Consider the following 16,610-nt stretch of genomic DNA (forward strand, 5'->3'; position numbering starts at 1 on the left):
ACCCCATAAATCCTGGCTACACCCATGGACCTGGATTAACTCATATATTGGAATCTTTTTATACCAAGGCCCTTCTAGTGGCAGTGACCCCACACATTTATTTTTTAGAAGTGTTTCCTTAGAGGGAGCCCAGTGTAGAAAAGGAAAGGGGTGGGGGACAGAGAAGCAAAAAACAACAACAAGGAATCAAATTTCTTTCCATGCTTTGCCTTGTCTTCCTTATCAGGATCAATATACGAAACAGGAAGGTAGCCCAGTTTCCTTGTGTTTTGGGTGCGGAGAGGCCTGGCTCTAATTCAGTTCTCCTGGGTCAATTAATATGTAATTCCAGATCCTGCACTGAGCCTTTTCCCCTGTCAAAATGCCCATCGCGTGTTCATGCACAAGTTAACTAAAGCCTCTCTGCCAACTCGGCGGACCTCCCTCCATCCTGCTAGAGGTGACCTTTAAAATATATTAACACCCCCACACAAAAAACACACCCTATCCCTGTGGGGTGCCATGATCCTGCAAGCCGTAGCGTCAAGCAGGCCGAAGACGGGCAGCTTTGCCCTACGCCAGCCAAGGATGTCAGACACTGCCAGCTGTCCTCGTCCAGATTAATGTCACTCACTTGTTAGGCCCCCGGTGGAGTGGATAATTTCTTCCTTTTTTTTTGCCATCTCCTGGATTTAGTCCCCCCACTCACCAAACTCTCTCCCTCCTTCCACAGTCCCATCGCTTTCATGGGCATGGTTGGGGATGAGAACACAAGGGTTTATAATGTGGGCTGTGTTAATACCTTGGTTTTCCCTTCTGCAAAATAGGGAGATTTTTTAGGGAGATTGATTTGGTTCAGTAGATAGAGGTTGCCTCCATGAGACCCGCGGATGGATCCCAGTTCTCCCCCAGAACTCACGCACTGTGATGGCCTTGCAAAGGCCTCGTTTCTGCTCTGCTCAAATCATCGTATTGACGCTGTATGGCCCTCTGTCATGGATGCTTTAGCTGAGATTCCTGCATTGCCGGGGGTTGGACTAGATGACACTTAGAGGACCCTGAGATCATCTTCGGGGGCCTCCTTCGTGCGCAGCCTGCTTGAGAGGTCCAGAGGGTGGCAACACGAGAGCGGGGCCTTCTCTGCAGTGGCTCCCCGTCTGTGCAATGCTCTCCCCAGGGACGTTCACCTGACGCCTTCATTATACACCTTTAGGCACCAGGCAAAAACGTTCCTTTTTAACCAGAACTTTGATTGACCTGATCAACATCCCATACCCTTTTAAAATGTGGCTCTTTTGGGGGGGGGATATTATTGGGTTATTGCTTTTACTTTAATTTTATATGCTGTGATCTTTTTATGTGAACCACCTGGCATATAAATTCAATAAATTCAAATTCAATTCCCTTCCAACTCTGCAATTCTATCCAAATCTTGCATGCTGTGGACTTCTAGTCGAAAGCCCATCTCCTCAAAAGATCTGGCCTTGCTGCACATAACCTGGTGGGTGCAAGGGGTTGTTAAAAGATGGGAAATGGAAAAAAAGCCTGAATATGCTGTGCCATAGATGAAATACCAAAACAGCAACAAACCTATGGTTACGTGAAACCTATTCAATAAACACACAAGACGTAACTGGCTGTACGTTTGACAAAATAATATATAATATTCATTGTATTGAATTGTAGATTTCAACAGAACTCATAAAGTTCAACGAAAAAAGTAGAAGACCCAGTGGATCAGTTCATTCTCTAATCAGTTCATGCATAAGTTATGTGAAAGTGTCTGTTCCACCTGTCTGTTCATAAAGTCCAACATTCCACACAAAAGGTTGTTGCAGTTCCACAGAATCCATTCACAGAGTCTAAGGCAAGGATTTCCGGAATATTAGCCTTGTTTCGCCGTCTTGGGCTTCATCAGTAGTACAAACTCTAGGTAATGCAAATAAATACAGTATCGTAATCTCACACATTTTCACAGCAAAATTAAAATAAAAAACGTCAACAACCGTACATACTATATATGATATCTCAGGACAGTGGAACTTATAGCATAGTAGTAGCAACTTTTACAGAGTAGAGTTATGACAAGCACAATATTTATTTAAGTAACAGGTGTTGGCAATCAACAGACACAAAATTTCTACTTTTTTCGTTGAACTTTATGAGTGACTTCTGCTGAAATCTACAATTCAATACAATGAATAGTATAAATTATTTTGTCAGACGTGCAGCCGGTTAGGTCTTGTGTGTTTATTGAATACAGTGGTACCTCGGGTTACATACGCTTCGGGTTACATACGCTTCAGGTTACATACTCTGCTAACCCAGAAATAGTGCTTCAGAACTTTGCTTCAGGATAAGAACAGAAATCGTGCTCCGACGGCGTGGCGGCAGCAGGAGGCCCCATTAGCTAAAATGGTGCTTCGGGTTAAGAACAGTTTCAGGTTAAGTACAGACCTCCGGAACGAATTAAGCACTTAACCCGAGGTACCACTGTATAGATGAAATACCAGCAATGTCCCCTTCCTGTTGCCTCTTGAATCTTCGAGCCACGACACGAACTGAGCAAGCTGCAACCCTCCCTCTCCTTTTCTCTCTTCACTCTCTCTCTCCCTCTTTCTTTCTGCAGAACCGAGCAGGTACGTAACCCTGCTGCCCTCTGCACCTCCGGATCCCGCACGTGTACCAACAGATCCGGGAGATGCCGGCAGAAAGAGCTATCGTAAAAGCACGGGGGATATTCTGGCGGAGACAAAGGGTCTGGCTGCTCGGGCGAGGCTGGGAGAGGTACCCCCCTCTGAAGCAGGCACAACGGGGGGCAGGCCACAAGCATGGTAGGTCGCTTCCTTTGCTAGTAGCGGGAAAGGGGGTGGGTGGGTTTTGAGAACCGGGGTGTCCTCGAACATTCTCTCGTAACTCTTGGAGACGCGAACTAGGCTGCTTGTTTCGAATCCGAGGGAATTTACGCAGGAAGCTGACTTTTAAGTTGGGCAAAGCTTGGTGTTGTCAACACGGGCTGGCAGCAGCTCTTTGGAATTTCGGGCCCGTTTAGGGATGGCATTGGGGATCGAGACTTTCTGCTTGCAAAGCAGGTGTTTTACCACCAAGCTACGGCCCTTCCTCTGAAATAGAGTTTCCTGGAGGAGTCTTGCTGTTGTTCTGTTGTTATTTAGTCGTTTATTTGTGTCCGTCTCTTCGTGACCCCCTGGACCAGAGCACTCTAGGCACTCCTGTCTTCCACTGCCTCCCGCAGTTTGGTCAAACTCATGCTGGTAGCTGCGAGAACACTATCCAACCATCTCATTCTCTGTCGTCCCCTTCTCCTTGTGCCCTCCATCTTTCCCAACATCAGGGTCTTTTCCAGGGAGTCTTCTCTTCTCATGAGGTGGCCAAAGTCTTGGAGCCTCAGCTTCAGGATCTGTCCTTCCAGTGAGCACTCAGGGCTGATTTCCTTCAGAATGGAGAGGTTTGATCTTCTTGCAGTCCATGGGACTCTCAAGAGTCTCCTCCATCACCAACAACATACAAATCAATATGGCTAACCTGACCCAAAACACCCACCCACCCTCAGTCACACAAAGACCACCGCCGCCAACCACAAATGAACAACCACACCCTAGGCCAACCCCAGCCTCTCTCACCACCAAAGGAACACAAGCGAACAGCGGAGAACCTGCACAAGCAACGCTGACACCAAACCCTTCATATAGTAAGTAAAATAGGAACATGGCCACCCGACCCCACCTCCACTCACCTCTCCCGCCTCCCCCTCTCTCCCCCTTTTCTTCCTGATGTCTCAAAAAATGAAACTGATTTGTAAAAATGTTACATGTGTGTGTGGGGGGGGGGGAAATACGAGAGAGACATAGCACACACTTTTGTAAATCAAGAAAATCTTTAATAATAATACAGAAGTAGGCCTAGAATGTGTATTTGACTAATCAGGTAATCAGTTTAAACCTTTCACCTTCTGAAAGGGTTTCCCAGATTAAAAAATAAAGCGTATACCATATTTTTCAATGTGTATGCAATCTTTCAGAATCCTACAGATTGCAAGCATCACTTTACTGGCATAACACACTTGTTCCTGGAATCAGGACAATGGATTTACTCATATGCAGATGTATGCAAATGCCTTCCATTGCTAGGCTAAATGTCCATGTTATCAGCCAAATAAGAGATTCCGTTCATTGGGTGACGGTCCTAACAATAAGTGAAGCATTTTATTTTATTTTATTTTATTTTATTTTATTTTATTTTATTTTATCTCTCTCTCTCTCTCTCTCTCTCTCTCTCTCTCTCTCTCTCGGGCATTGGATAAGTGTGATCCTGACAAAAAGTTTTGAGGCCGGGGAGTTCCCACTTTAGCCTTGGAAGTGAGCCATATTTAATCACTAGGTAGATGACGAGGTGATGATCTGGCAGCAGGAAGGCAAAGGCTGGGCAGGGGTTCCCTTCTAAATTGTTGATTTCATTGTGAAGCTCTCTCTCAGCAGACAAAGGAGCCCCGTTTTGCTTATCAGTAGCCTCCAGCCATGCACAATTGCCTTGCTGAGTGGTCCACTAATTAGATGGGGCAAGGAACAATGCCAGCACACCTTTGGAGAGGCTTTTGGGAGGAGAGGACAGATTGGGGAAAAGGATGACTGTGGCAACCTTGCTTTGCGTAAGAAGGCCGCCTTAGCTGCAACCTCCAGGGCTTGGCAGGCCCGCTTCGTCTAGAGGAAAAAGGGGAGGGAGGAAAGGAATAAAAAAGGGCAATAAAATTAATAATGGCTTTTGGTGTCTCGCAGGGTAATGTGGCAGCCCAGCCCAACAGTAAAAAAAGGCAGATGGCATTACTTTCCCGAGTAGAGAGGAGGGAAGGGAGCACTTTAAGATTCTCGCAGTTCCCCTGAACATCCCAGGTGAGATCCAGGTAACAACAGGGCCTCTGCTATGCCCTCCAGACGGCAGGGAACTGAAGGCTGTCTTGTGCCCATTGTGCCGATGGAGACGACAGGGTACCACAGCTTGCGGCAGCCGCACAATAGGGTTGCAAATTTGCAAACGGACCAGGGGGAACCAGAGGAAAGCACCTGTCTTGACCTTGGCTGCTTTTGCGCCTCTTGAGCTTGGGATCTCATAAGTTGGAAGGGACCCCCCCCCCCATCTAGTCCAACCCCCAGCAATGCAGGAATAATGTGCAAATGTGAGCGAGTGAAGTTTTTCAAGGCAAGGTGGACTTGGCAGGGTGGAAGCATAAGAGCAGCTCTTTAATATCTATATTTCCCGGTACTATGAATGCTCCCAGCCCCTGGGAGCTGGGTGGGGGGACTACCTGCATCCATGCAATTTATTTCCCCCCCCTTTTATTAATTTTCACCCTCTCTTAGGAATTTGTTTTCTCCGTCAGCTTTCGTGAGAAAGTTGCCCGCTCCTGCCTCTCACATCTTCAGCCAATGAACAAAGTCATAACTGTGATTGGCATTTGGGAAAGCAGATCTTTCCAATTAAAAAGAAAGCGACACACCCATTGCCTAGGCTTTAGACAAGGAGTTTTCTGGTCCCCAATTTAAAGCCTTTTATTTTAATCTGATTGGGATCTTTTGCCCAACGTAGGACTTGAACCCACCACCCTGAGATTAAACAGTCGCATGCCGTACCAGCTGAGCTATTCCAGGCAATTGGGAAATTTCTAAACTGCTGGAGAAATTTGCTGTCCTATCGAAGAAGAACAAAACAGGTATCCAGGATTTTCGGAGAGCTGTGATGGGGCAGTAATATCTCACCTCAAAAGTAAGAGGTATAGGAAATTAGGTCTTATTTCATGCAGCAAAATGTGATTCCCTCGCTCTGAGTTTGTAAACATTTTCATTTAAAAAGTTTATTGTAGTGCTGATAACATAACATTCATTGTTATTTCGCCCCTATTTGAGGGGACCCATAGCCGAGAGAGCGAGAGTTACGTCAATCTTGCAAAATAACCTAGTATTACCTTTTGTTTGAAGGTGCTGCAACAGTTTATGACAACGAAATCCTGAATATCTGATTCCCTTCCCATACAGTGAGGGGGGGGAGTATTTGATCCCCTGCTTAATTTGCCCGTTTGCCCTGTGATGAAGAAATGACCACTCCGTAATTTTAATGGTAGGTTTATTGTAGCTGTGAGAGACAGAATAACAACAGAGGAAAACCCCAGAAACCCAGAAGAAAAGTCAGAGATTGATGTGCATTATAATGAGTGAAATAAGTATTTGATCCCCTATCAACCAGCCAGATGTCAGGCTACCTGGTATCTTCACTGTATTTAACGAGCTGAGATTAGAAGCACCTGCTGTAAGGGAGAGGTCTTACCTGTAATCCCAGCTCGTTACAGTACCTGTACAAAAGACACCTGTCGACAGAAGCAATCAATCCAGCAGATTCCAAAGTAGCCACCATGACCAAACAGCTGTCCGAGGATGTCAGGGACAAGAGTATAGACCTGCACAAGGCTGGACTGGGCTACAAGACTATTGCCAAGCATCTTGGTGAGAAGGTGACAACAGTTGGTGCAATAATTCGCAAATGGAAGAAACGCAAAATAACTGTCAACCTCCCTCGGTCTGGGGCTCCATGCAAGATCTCATCTCATGGAGTTTCAATGATCATGAGAATGGTGATGAAGCAGCCCAGAACTACACGGGGGGAACTTGTCAATGATCTCAGGGCAGCTGGGACCGTAAAGGTAAAGGGACCCCTGACCGTTAGGTCCAGTCACAGGCGACTCTGGGGTTGTGGCGCCCATCTCGTTTTAGTGGCTGAGGGAGCCGGCGTACAGCTTCCGGGTCATGTGGCCAGCATGACTAAGCCGCTTCTGGCGAACCAGAGCAGCGCACGGAAACGCTGTTTACCTTCCCGCCGGAGCGGTATCTATCTACTTGCACTTTTTGGCGTGCTTTCGAACTGCTAGGTTGGCAGGAGCTGGGACTGAACAACGGGAGCTCACTCTGTCGTGGGGATTCGAACCGCTGACCTTCTGATTGGCAAGCCCTAGGCTCTGTGGTTTAGACCACAGTGCCACCCACTTCCCCAGCTGGGACCATAGTTGGTAACACACTACGCCATGAAGGACTGAGATCTTGCAGAGCCCGCAAGGTCCCCTTGCTCAAGACAGCACATGTACAGGCCCGTCTGCAGTTTGCCAATGCACATCTGAATGACCCAGAGGAGAACTGGGTGAAAGTGTTGTGGTCAGATGAGACCAAAATCGAGCTCTTTGGCATCAACTCAACTCGCCGTGTTTGGAGGAGGAGGAATGCTGCCTACGACCCCAAGAACACCATCCCCACCATCAAACATGGAGGGGGACATATTATGCTTTGGGAGTGTTTATCTGCTAAGGGGACAGGACACCTTCACTGCATCCCCTTAGCAGATGGACGGGACCATGTATCATCAAATCTTGGGTGAGCACCTCCTTCCCTCAACCAGGACATTGAAAATGGGTCGAGGATGGGTATTCCAGCATGACAATGACCCAAAACACATGGCCAAGGCAAGAAAGGATTGGCTCAAGAAGAAGCACATTAAGATCCTGGAGTGGTCTAGCCAGCCTCCAGACCTTAATCCCGTCGAAAATCTGTGGAGGGAGCTGAAGGTTTGAGTAGCTACACATCAGCCTCGAAATCTTACTGACTTGGAGAGGATCTGCAAAGAGGAGTGGGACAAAATACCTCCTGAGATGTGTGCAGACCTGGTGGCCACTTACAAGAAACGTCTGACCTCTGTAATTGCCAACAAGGGTTTTGCCACCAGGTACTAAGTCATCTTTTGCAAAGGGGATCAAATACTTATGTCACTCATTATAATGCACATCAATCTCTGACTTTTGTCTTCTGGGTTTCTGGGGGTTTTCCTGTTGTTCTTCTGTCTCTCACAGCTACAATAAATTTACCATTAAAATTATGGACTGGTCATTTCTTTGTCAGAAACGGGCAGATTTAGCAGGGGATCAAATACTTTCCCCCCTCACTGTATGACAATTATTGTTATGACTTCATTCAAGGGCTAAAGACATTGAAAGGTGAGAGGACTCTAGTTAAAAGAGAGAGAGAGAATAATGCCTACCCCTTTTGTATCTTGGGTTCTCTTAAGGGCTGGATCTTTTCTTTTAAAAAAACCAAAAACTGGGAATCTGGGGATTCTGGCTTATCCAGGGGGTGCAACTGCCCTCCTTCTCCCCACTCCTCCCCACGGATGCCCCTGACTGCGTGCACAGGCAAAAGGCATGTTCATATATCTCAGTTTTATTAGCCAATCAAGTCTAAATTAGCATTTGCTCTGGGTTCCTTTTTTTATATCTCTGAACGGCTGCAGACAAGTTTGCGTTCTCGATTTCGGTTTCATTTGCTTTCACGAGTGTTTTCATTCATTCACTTATCGAATTCATATCACGGACCCTCAGGAGCCAGGCTGACAAATTGCACAAACAGCAGGACAATTAAAATGTCTGAAAACAATTCCAGTTCAAATGCATACTGCCATGATGTTGGTTTTAAGGCTCTGTTTTTGATTTAGCGTTTTAACAACTTGTTTATGGGACTATGCCCCGCTTGGAGATTATTATTTTTTAAACTATCAAGCAGTTTATAAATGCTTTTAAATACAGTGGTACCTTGGGTTACATATGCTTCAGGTTACAGACTCCGCTAACCCAGAAATAGTGCTTCAGGTTAAGAACTTTGCTTCAGGATGAGAACAGAAATCGTGCTCCGGCAGCGCGGCGGCAGCAGGAGGCCCCATTAGCTAAAGTGGTGCTTCAGGTTAAGAACAGTTTCAGGTTAAGAACGGATCTCCGGAACGAATTAAGTACTTAACCCGAGGTACCACTGTACATAAAATAAAATGAGCCACAGGGAGACTGGGTAACTCAAGAAGGAAGGAAGGAAGTTCTTGAAAACTGCAGATAGAAGTAGCACCATCACCGTGCTGGTTTTTCCTTGCTGGCTGCTCCCAGTCTGGAGCAAAAGCCACAGGGGTTTAGTTTGACAGGGAGGAACCCCCCCCCAAAACAAGGGAGGTGAACTTTGACAGGAACCTGCGTCCCCAGTAATCTGCGAAAAGCTCCTGCGCTCCATGGGCCGTGTGACCCGTCATGAGGGAAGTGGTAGGGGCCAGACAGAGAACAAAGGAAGGGATTTTGAGTCCTTGGCAAGATGGGGAGGGGGGGGGAGTTCCCAAATCGCCAGGTTACATAAAGAAATTGCAGAGAAGTAAGTCAAGGGGCTGTGCTTCTTTGATCGGCTGGTGGTTAGAAATGGCGCTAGTTAGGAAAACAAAATCACAAGGGCTGGAGGCAGGGCACGAAATATCACCCAGGCTTGTGGCTCTGGATGGGTGAAGCTGGCATGAGAACAGGTGCAAAGGGGGGAGGAAGAGAGAAGGCGGAAAGAGAGGCAGTGGCTGAGGCTAACTTTAAAGCACAGCAATAGCACTTTAAACAGCCATGGCTTCCACCAAAGGATTCTGGGAGCTGCCATTTGTAAGGGTCCTGAGAGTTGTTAAAGGTAAAGGGACCCCTGACCATTAGGTCCAGACTCTGGGTTTGCGGCGCTCATCTCACTTTATTGGCCAAGGGAGCTGGCGTACAGTTTCTGGGTCATGTGGCCAGCATGACTAAGCCGCTTCTGGCGAACCAGAGCAGCGCACGGAAACGCCGTTTACCTTCCCGCCAGAGCGGTACCTATTTATCTACTTGCACTTTGACATGCTTTAGAACTGCTAGGTTGGCAGGAGCAGGAACTGAGGAACGGGAGCTCACCCCGTCATGGGGATTCGACCCACCGACCTTCTGATCAGCAAGTCCTAGGCTCTGTGGTTTAACCCACAGCGCCACCCGGGTCCCCACAGCGCCACCCGGGTCAAGAGAGTTGTTAGGAGACCCCTATTCCCCTCACAGAGCTGCAATTCCCCAGAGTTCACTAGGAAGATGGACTGATTCTTGAAGCACTCTGGGAGTATAAGAACCTAATAGCATAATATAGCTGAAGAAGGGCAGATGGTGCCTCAGAATAATAGATTTGTAGAGTTGGAAGGGACTCCAAGGGTCATCTAGTCCAACCCCCTGCAGTGCAGGAATCTTGGCTAAAACATCTGTGACAGGGGGCCATCCAATCTCTGCCTAAAAACCCCCAAGGTGGGAGTGTCCACAACCTCCCAATGGAGACCATTACACTGTCAAGGAGCCTTTACTGTCAGAAAGTTCTTCCTAATGTTTAGCTGGAATCTCCTTTCTTGTAACTTGAAGCCATGGGTTTGAATCCTCCCCTCCAGAGCAGGAGAAAAAAAGCATGCTCCATCTTCCCTGTGACAGCCTTTGAGGTATTTGAAGATGGCTGTCATGTCTCCTCTCAGTCTCCTCTTTTCCAGGCGAAACATACCCAACTCCCTCAACCATTCCTCATAAATCTTGGTTTCCAGGCCCTTTAGCGGCAGCAATAATATTTAAGTACCCCAGCTTGAACGTATGACTAGAGGTGACCTTCAGAGGGCATAAGAACATGAGAAAAAGCCTTCTGGGTCAGATCAGAATTTCATCTGGTTCAGCATTGAGATCCAGCTCTTTCCTGTCTGACCAGAAGTTTTTAAAGCCCTAAACGGCCTCGGCCCAGTATACCTGAAGGAGCGTCTCCACCCCATTGTTCAGCCCAGACACTGAGGTCCAGCTCCGAGGGCCTTCTGGCGGTTCCCTCACTGCGAGAAGCCAAGTTACAGGGAACCAGGCAGAGGGCCTTCTCGGTAGTGGCACCCGCCCTGTGGAACGCCCTCCCACCAGATGTCAAAGAGAAAAACAACTACCAGACTTTTAGAAGACATCTGAAGGCAGCCCTGTTTAGGGAAGCTTTTAATGTTTAATAGGTTATTGTATTTTAGTGTTCTGCTGGAAGCTGCCCAGAGTGGCTGGGGAAACCCAGCCAGATGGGCGGGGTATAAATAATAAATTATTATTATTATTATTCCTATTGCTCGTCCTGGGATGGAGGCAGCTTTTGCAGCAGCTTTTGTCAACCAGGGTCGCCCCCCAGATGTTGTACAACAACTGCTACCAACTGACTGGGGCTGAAGGGAGTTGTACAACATCTGGAAAGCCCCAGGTAGGCAAGGTCTGCTCAACAGTCTATCCTTCCCTCAGGCAACCTATACCAGTGCTGTTGCTAATTCCCAGCCTAAATTATTACGGCCGTTGTTTGAGCCGGTGATTTATTTTCTGCAGTGAACCAAGTACAAACAGGTTTCCCACTTCCTTCCCAGAAGAAAGACCTTTGTGTGTTTGAAGATGCTTATCGATAGACTTCCACCTTGCGGGAAGCTGAGGCGCTTCTAACCTTCGTTGCTACTGCCGGAAGCTAGGTAGTGCTTTCGGGACTGATGTTGTTTGGATGTGGTAAAGGGACCCCTGACCATTAGGTCCAGTCGTGACCGACTCTGGGGTTGCGGCGCTCATCTCGCTTTATTGGCCGAGAGAGCCGACGTACAGCTTCCGTGTCATGTGGGCAGCATGACTGTGGTTTAACCCACAGTGCCACCCACGTCCCTTTTGGGACCCTTTTACAACTCTACAATTCTATGATTCTATTTACCTGCTCCTCACTTCCAAATAGGGACACACATGGCGCTGTGGGTTAAACCACAGAGCCTAGGACTTGCCGATCAGAAGGTCGGCGGTTCGAATCCCCGCGACGGGGTGAGCTCCCGTTGCTGGGTCCCTGCTCCTGCCAACCTAGCAGTTTGAAAGCACGTCCAAGTGCAATTAGATAAATAGGTACCGCTCCAGTGGGAAGATAAACGGCATTTCCGTGGGCTGCTCTGGTTCGCCCAGAAGCGGCTTAGTCATGCTGGCCACATGACCCGGAAGCTGTATGCTGGCTCCCTCGGCCAGTAAAGCAAGATGAGCGCCGCAACCCCAGAGTCGGCCACGACTGGACCTAATGGTCAGGGGTCCCTTTACCTTTAAAAGGGTCCCAAGGCTTATCTAGTGACTCTCGTCCGACCCCTGAAATGCAGGCATCTCAACTACAGCATCTGCAACAGATGAACTTCCATCTTTATATATTTCCAGTTCATTTGTGCTGCTTTGTGGTTGCTTGCGTTTGGGAAAAGACCACTTCCTTTCACTACAGATGTGCTGTGCTTTCTCCCAGCTGCAAAGGCTCCCTCATTCCTTCTCTGCTCCTAGCTAAACAAACCCCACTCCTACGCTGTGTCTTCCTGCAAAATAGCCAAATGTCACTTTAAATTGGTACTTGTTTAAAGGCATGTTTCCCTTGTTTTCATCTGGTTTTCTGGAAAAGGGGTGGAAGGGAGGAGGTGTTAATTGAGACCTTGCGGCAGGGGAGGTGAGGGGGGGAATGCCTGTTTGTCTGTAGAATGAGCCCCCTTCAATTTCCCTGCTGATTGTGTTGATTCTAATTAATTATCAGGCAGCTGGAGGGTGCGGGGACCCACTGTGAGAATTGTTTGGGAGGAGAGTAGCCCCTGAGTGGAGTTTCTTTTGTCTTTGAGCAGCAGTTCCCAAACTCCAGAGAAGTTGCCCTGCTCGCCTCTTGCGGCAGAAGACTGCCAAGCTGATTGTGGCATATCCCCCCCCCCCTTTTTGGAAATGAGAGGTGAAGTTGCTATCACACCACTTTAAATATTTCTAAGAACTACAGCCTGTCTCCAACCTCAGAGATAATAATAATAATAATAATAATAATAATAATAATAATAATAATAATAATAATAATATATTTATACCCTGTCCATCTGGCTGGGTTTCTCCAGCCACTCTGGGCGGCTCCCAACAGAATATTAGAAACACGATAAAACATCAGACATTAAAAACTTCCCTGAGCAGGGCTGCCTTCAGATGTATTCTCAGATAGTTGTTTATTTCCTAGACATCTGATGGGAGGGTGTGTTGGGATACTGCCAGGGAGATAAAGTCCATCATGGCCCCCAAGCCGGCTGCCGGACGATCCATCGACCTCCCGTAGACACGCAGTATCAGCAATTAGCGACATGAGCTCCAGAACATTCTAGAGCCAATGCACACTCTTTATCAGCAGATAATGCACAGCCAAAAGTTGCACTCAGGAGAGCATTATTTACAAGCTTTATTCAGTGTTGATCAGAACAAAGAAAGACATGACTGCCTGCGTCAGTGTCTCCAGACAGAGAGAGAGAAATGAAAGCAACAGACAACATAAACATCCTGTGAACAGGAAATACGCAGACTCTGTGACTCACAGCCTGCTCCCTTTTAAGGTGGAACGGAAATATCCTAACAGGGCGTTCCTCAGGGCGGGTGCCACTACCGAGAAGGCCCTCTGCCTGGTTCCCTGTAACCTCACTTCTCGCAGGGAGGGGACTGCCACAAGGCCATTGAAGCTGGACCTCAGTGTCCAGGCTGAACGATGGGGGTGGAGATGCTCCTTCAGGTATACTGGGCTGAGGCCATTTAGGGCTTTAAAGGTCAACACCAACACTTTGAATTGTGCTCGGAAATGTACTGGGAAAAGTACAGTGGTACCTCGGGTTAAGAACTTAATTCGTTCCAGAGGTCCGTTCTTAACCTGAAACCGTTCTTAACCTGAGGTATCACTTTAGCTAATGGGGCCTTCTGCTTCTTCCGCTGCGCCGCCACTGCACGATTTCTGTTCTCATCCTGAAGCAAAGTTCTTAACCCGAGGTAATATTTCTGGGTTAGCGGAGTCTGTAACCTGAAGCGTATGTAACCTGAGGCACCACTGTACTGGGAAACATGCTGGGAAGTTATTTGGAATGACTTAGGAAAAGCTCTGTACAATACCTAATGCTGCAGTCCTGTATGTATTTAGGAGTAAGCCGCTGTCAAGACAGCAAGCCACAATATTTACATTATCTTCACCCGATAGTGTGAATTCGCAAACTGATTCTCTCCCCTCCCCTCCCTCCAGTTCTGGCCAACATGAGGCGTCCTGTATGTGGGACCCTGGGTTTCTAGACTAGCCGAATATCAGCAAACAAAAGAATTTCTTCCCTCTCCTGTCACCGCAGCAATGTGAGCGTCAGAGTAGGGAAAATTCTTTTCTAAAACATGTTTTGTCGATGCCCACCTGCCTCCTGTCCCCATCCTCTCTTTGTCTTCTTTCTATTTTTAAAGTGTGTGTGTGTTTTTCCAATTTCCCACTAAGCCTGTTGGACAAATTAAATTGTAAGTGCATAATTATGGACAGCCTATCTGTGTGTTGCTGCGGTTGCTGTGAAGATTGGGAGTTGGATTAAGCTGTTCTGGAAATCCATTTTCATCTGAGTTTTTAATACCTTTGGACCTCCTGGCTTAGAATCCCAGTCTGACTGCCAGTTCCTCGCTGCTGCTTTAGGGCAGTAATTGAAATGTGTGTTTGGGATCAGGGCTACCGTAATTGCAGGATTACGAGTTCCCTCCTGATTTGTATGTTTGTGTGTGTGAGAGGGAGAGTCATGTAAAATTGCCTTTCCCCAAAATTGCATGTGAATGAAGAGGCATTGAGCAATATCGCCTCCCACTTAGGTTTTCAAGTCCTCAAAGGGACTTTCACATTTATAATCTCAGTGATCCTTACGCCAGGTTTTCTTATACCCATATTGCAGCGGCTGGAGGCTGAGATATAAATATTAGTTTGTGTAAGGTGCAAAGTGACCTCTTGACTGAGTTGAGATACAAACCAGGGGATTTCTAGCTCATGCTGTAGACTGGGCATGTCCAAAGTCCATTTCAGGGGCCTAATCTGGCCCGCTGGTCGATTTAGTACGGCCCCCGTGGCAGTATATGTCTTGGGGTAAAATCCTAAGAAGAGCTCAACACATGTTCACTTCATCAAATTTGACCCTCTTTGAAAAATGTTTGGACACCCCTACTCTAGACGAAACTTCCCCAATCTTCTGCCCCCCCCCCGATGTTTTGGACAAGCTCAGTCAGTACAATGTGAGGGTCAGATATCTCCATAAACTCCAACATTTCTCCAATGAAAATAGGAACATCCTAAGGAAAAGTGAGGGACGCAGGTGGCGCTGTGCTTTACACCACAGAGCCTAGGACTTGCCGATCAGAAGGTCGGCGGTTCGAATCCCCACGAGGGGGTGAGCTCCCGTTGCTTGGTCCCTGCTCCTGCCAACCTAGCAGTTCCAGAGCATGTCAAAGTGCAAGTAGATAAATAGGTACCACTGTAGCAGGAAGGTAAACGGCGTTTCCGTGCGCTGCTCTGGTTCGCCAGAAACGGCTTAGTCATGCTGGCTACATGACCTGGAAGCTGTACGCCAGCTCCCGCGGCCAATCAAGTGAGATGAGCACTGCAACACCAGAGTTGGCCACGACTGGACCTAATGGTCAGGGGTCCCTTTACCCTTTACCTTTAAGAAAAAGTGGGACATTCTGGGATCAAATCAGAAACCGGGACGGCTTCTCTAAATCAGGGACACCCCTGGAAAACAGGGACATTGGAGGTTCTGGAGTTATGGGTTCAAGGACCACGTTGGGCAAAAGATTCCTGCCTGGCAGGAGATTGGACTACATGAACCTTGAGGTCCCTTCCAACTTTTCTATGATTCTTTGGTTCTAATCACAAACTCCTATCAGCCCCGGCCATTGCTGCTATTCTGTCTGGGGCAGATGGGAGTTGAAGAATCAACATCTGGGGGAAGGTGTGGGATGTGATGCATAAGTAGCAGTCAAGTCCAACGTTCCTTGTTTTCCTAGAGTGGACATGCTAGGGGATGTTTGGTCCAGCCAGTCGAAAACTTCCTGTTTCCTCCTGGGCTGGGACATACTTCCTTTTGCATGTGAGGTGGGCGTGACCTTACCTGTCCAGGTAACAAAAGGACCAGGCACGCACCACAACTCATATCTTTTTGGCTTCTTCCATCGTTGGACCAGCAGCTTTTTAGCTATAGATGCTCTGTTGGCTATAGATGCTCTGTTCAGCCAACAGAGGACAACAAAGGACAAAGGGACTATCTTCCAATGGGATAGCTCCACATCTGTAACTAAGTCTGCCTTCAGGGATCCAACTGTGAACTGTGAGTAAACTTCTTTTATTGACTTTAAATAATATTGCCAGGTGTTTATTCTTTTATGAGAGATATAAGGTTCTTACCAGGAACATACAATTCATTACTAAATTGTATGATATTGAGAGGCTTAAAGAAAGTCTGCAACCTGCTACCCGCTTTGCGTTAAAAGGGGAAGGTAAAACTCTGCTAAGTAAAGGAACTTGCTAGCGCAAGTTAGGAAGGATATTAATAAACAATATATCCTCTCCTGCCTCCCTGGACATTCCCACAGAAGGGAGACTGCTTAGGCATGATGCTTCATCAATTTAGTAAGGAAGACAAATACAGCCAGGAAATGGGTGAGGTTATTTTTGTACAGAAAGGAGTACAAAAGGATTGCTTCTCATAGTGCCCCAACTGCTTTTACAGAACATTACAGATCTCCAAGCGACTTAACAGCAAAAAAAGATATAGAATGCATATTACCTGGGGGGGATAATAAATATTTCATATAACATAGAATCATAAAATTGTAGAGTTGGAAGGGACCCCGAGGGTCATCTAGTCCAACCCCCTGCAATGCAGGGATCTCAGCTAAAACATCCATGACGGATGGG

At 47.2% G+C, this 16,610-nt stretch overlaps 1 protein-coding gene across 1 annotated transcript in view; it reads left to right on the forward strand.

Moving 5' to 3' along the window:
* The window catches only part of LOC309536921 (homeobox protein otx5), a 71,249-nt gene that overhangs the window by 9,771 nt on the left and 44,868 nt on the right, over positions 1-16,610 (forward strand). The window contains exon 2 of the mRNA XM_082231322.1: positions 2,609-2,813. The gene's annotated coding sequence lies outside the window, so the exon portion shown is untranslated. The remainder of the gene's footprint in view (positions 1-2,608; positions 2,814-16,610) is intronic.

This window comes from Podarcis vaucheri (genome assembly GCF_965113315.1).
Source record: "Podarcis vaucheri genome assembly, chromosome: 7".
NCBI lineage: Eukaryota > Metazoa > Chordata > Lepidosauria > Squamata > Lacertidae > Podarcis > Podarcis vaucheri.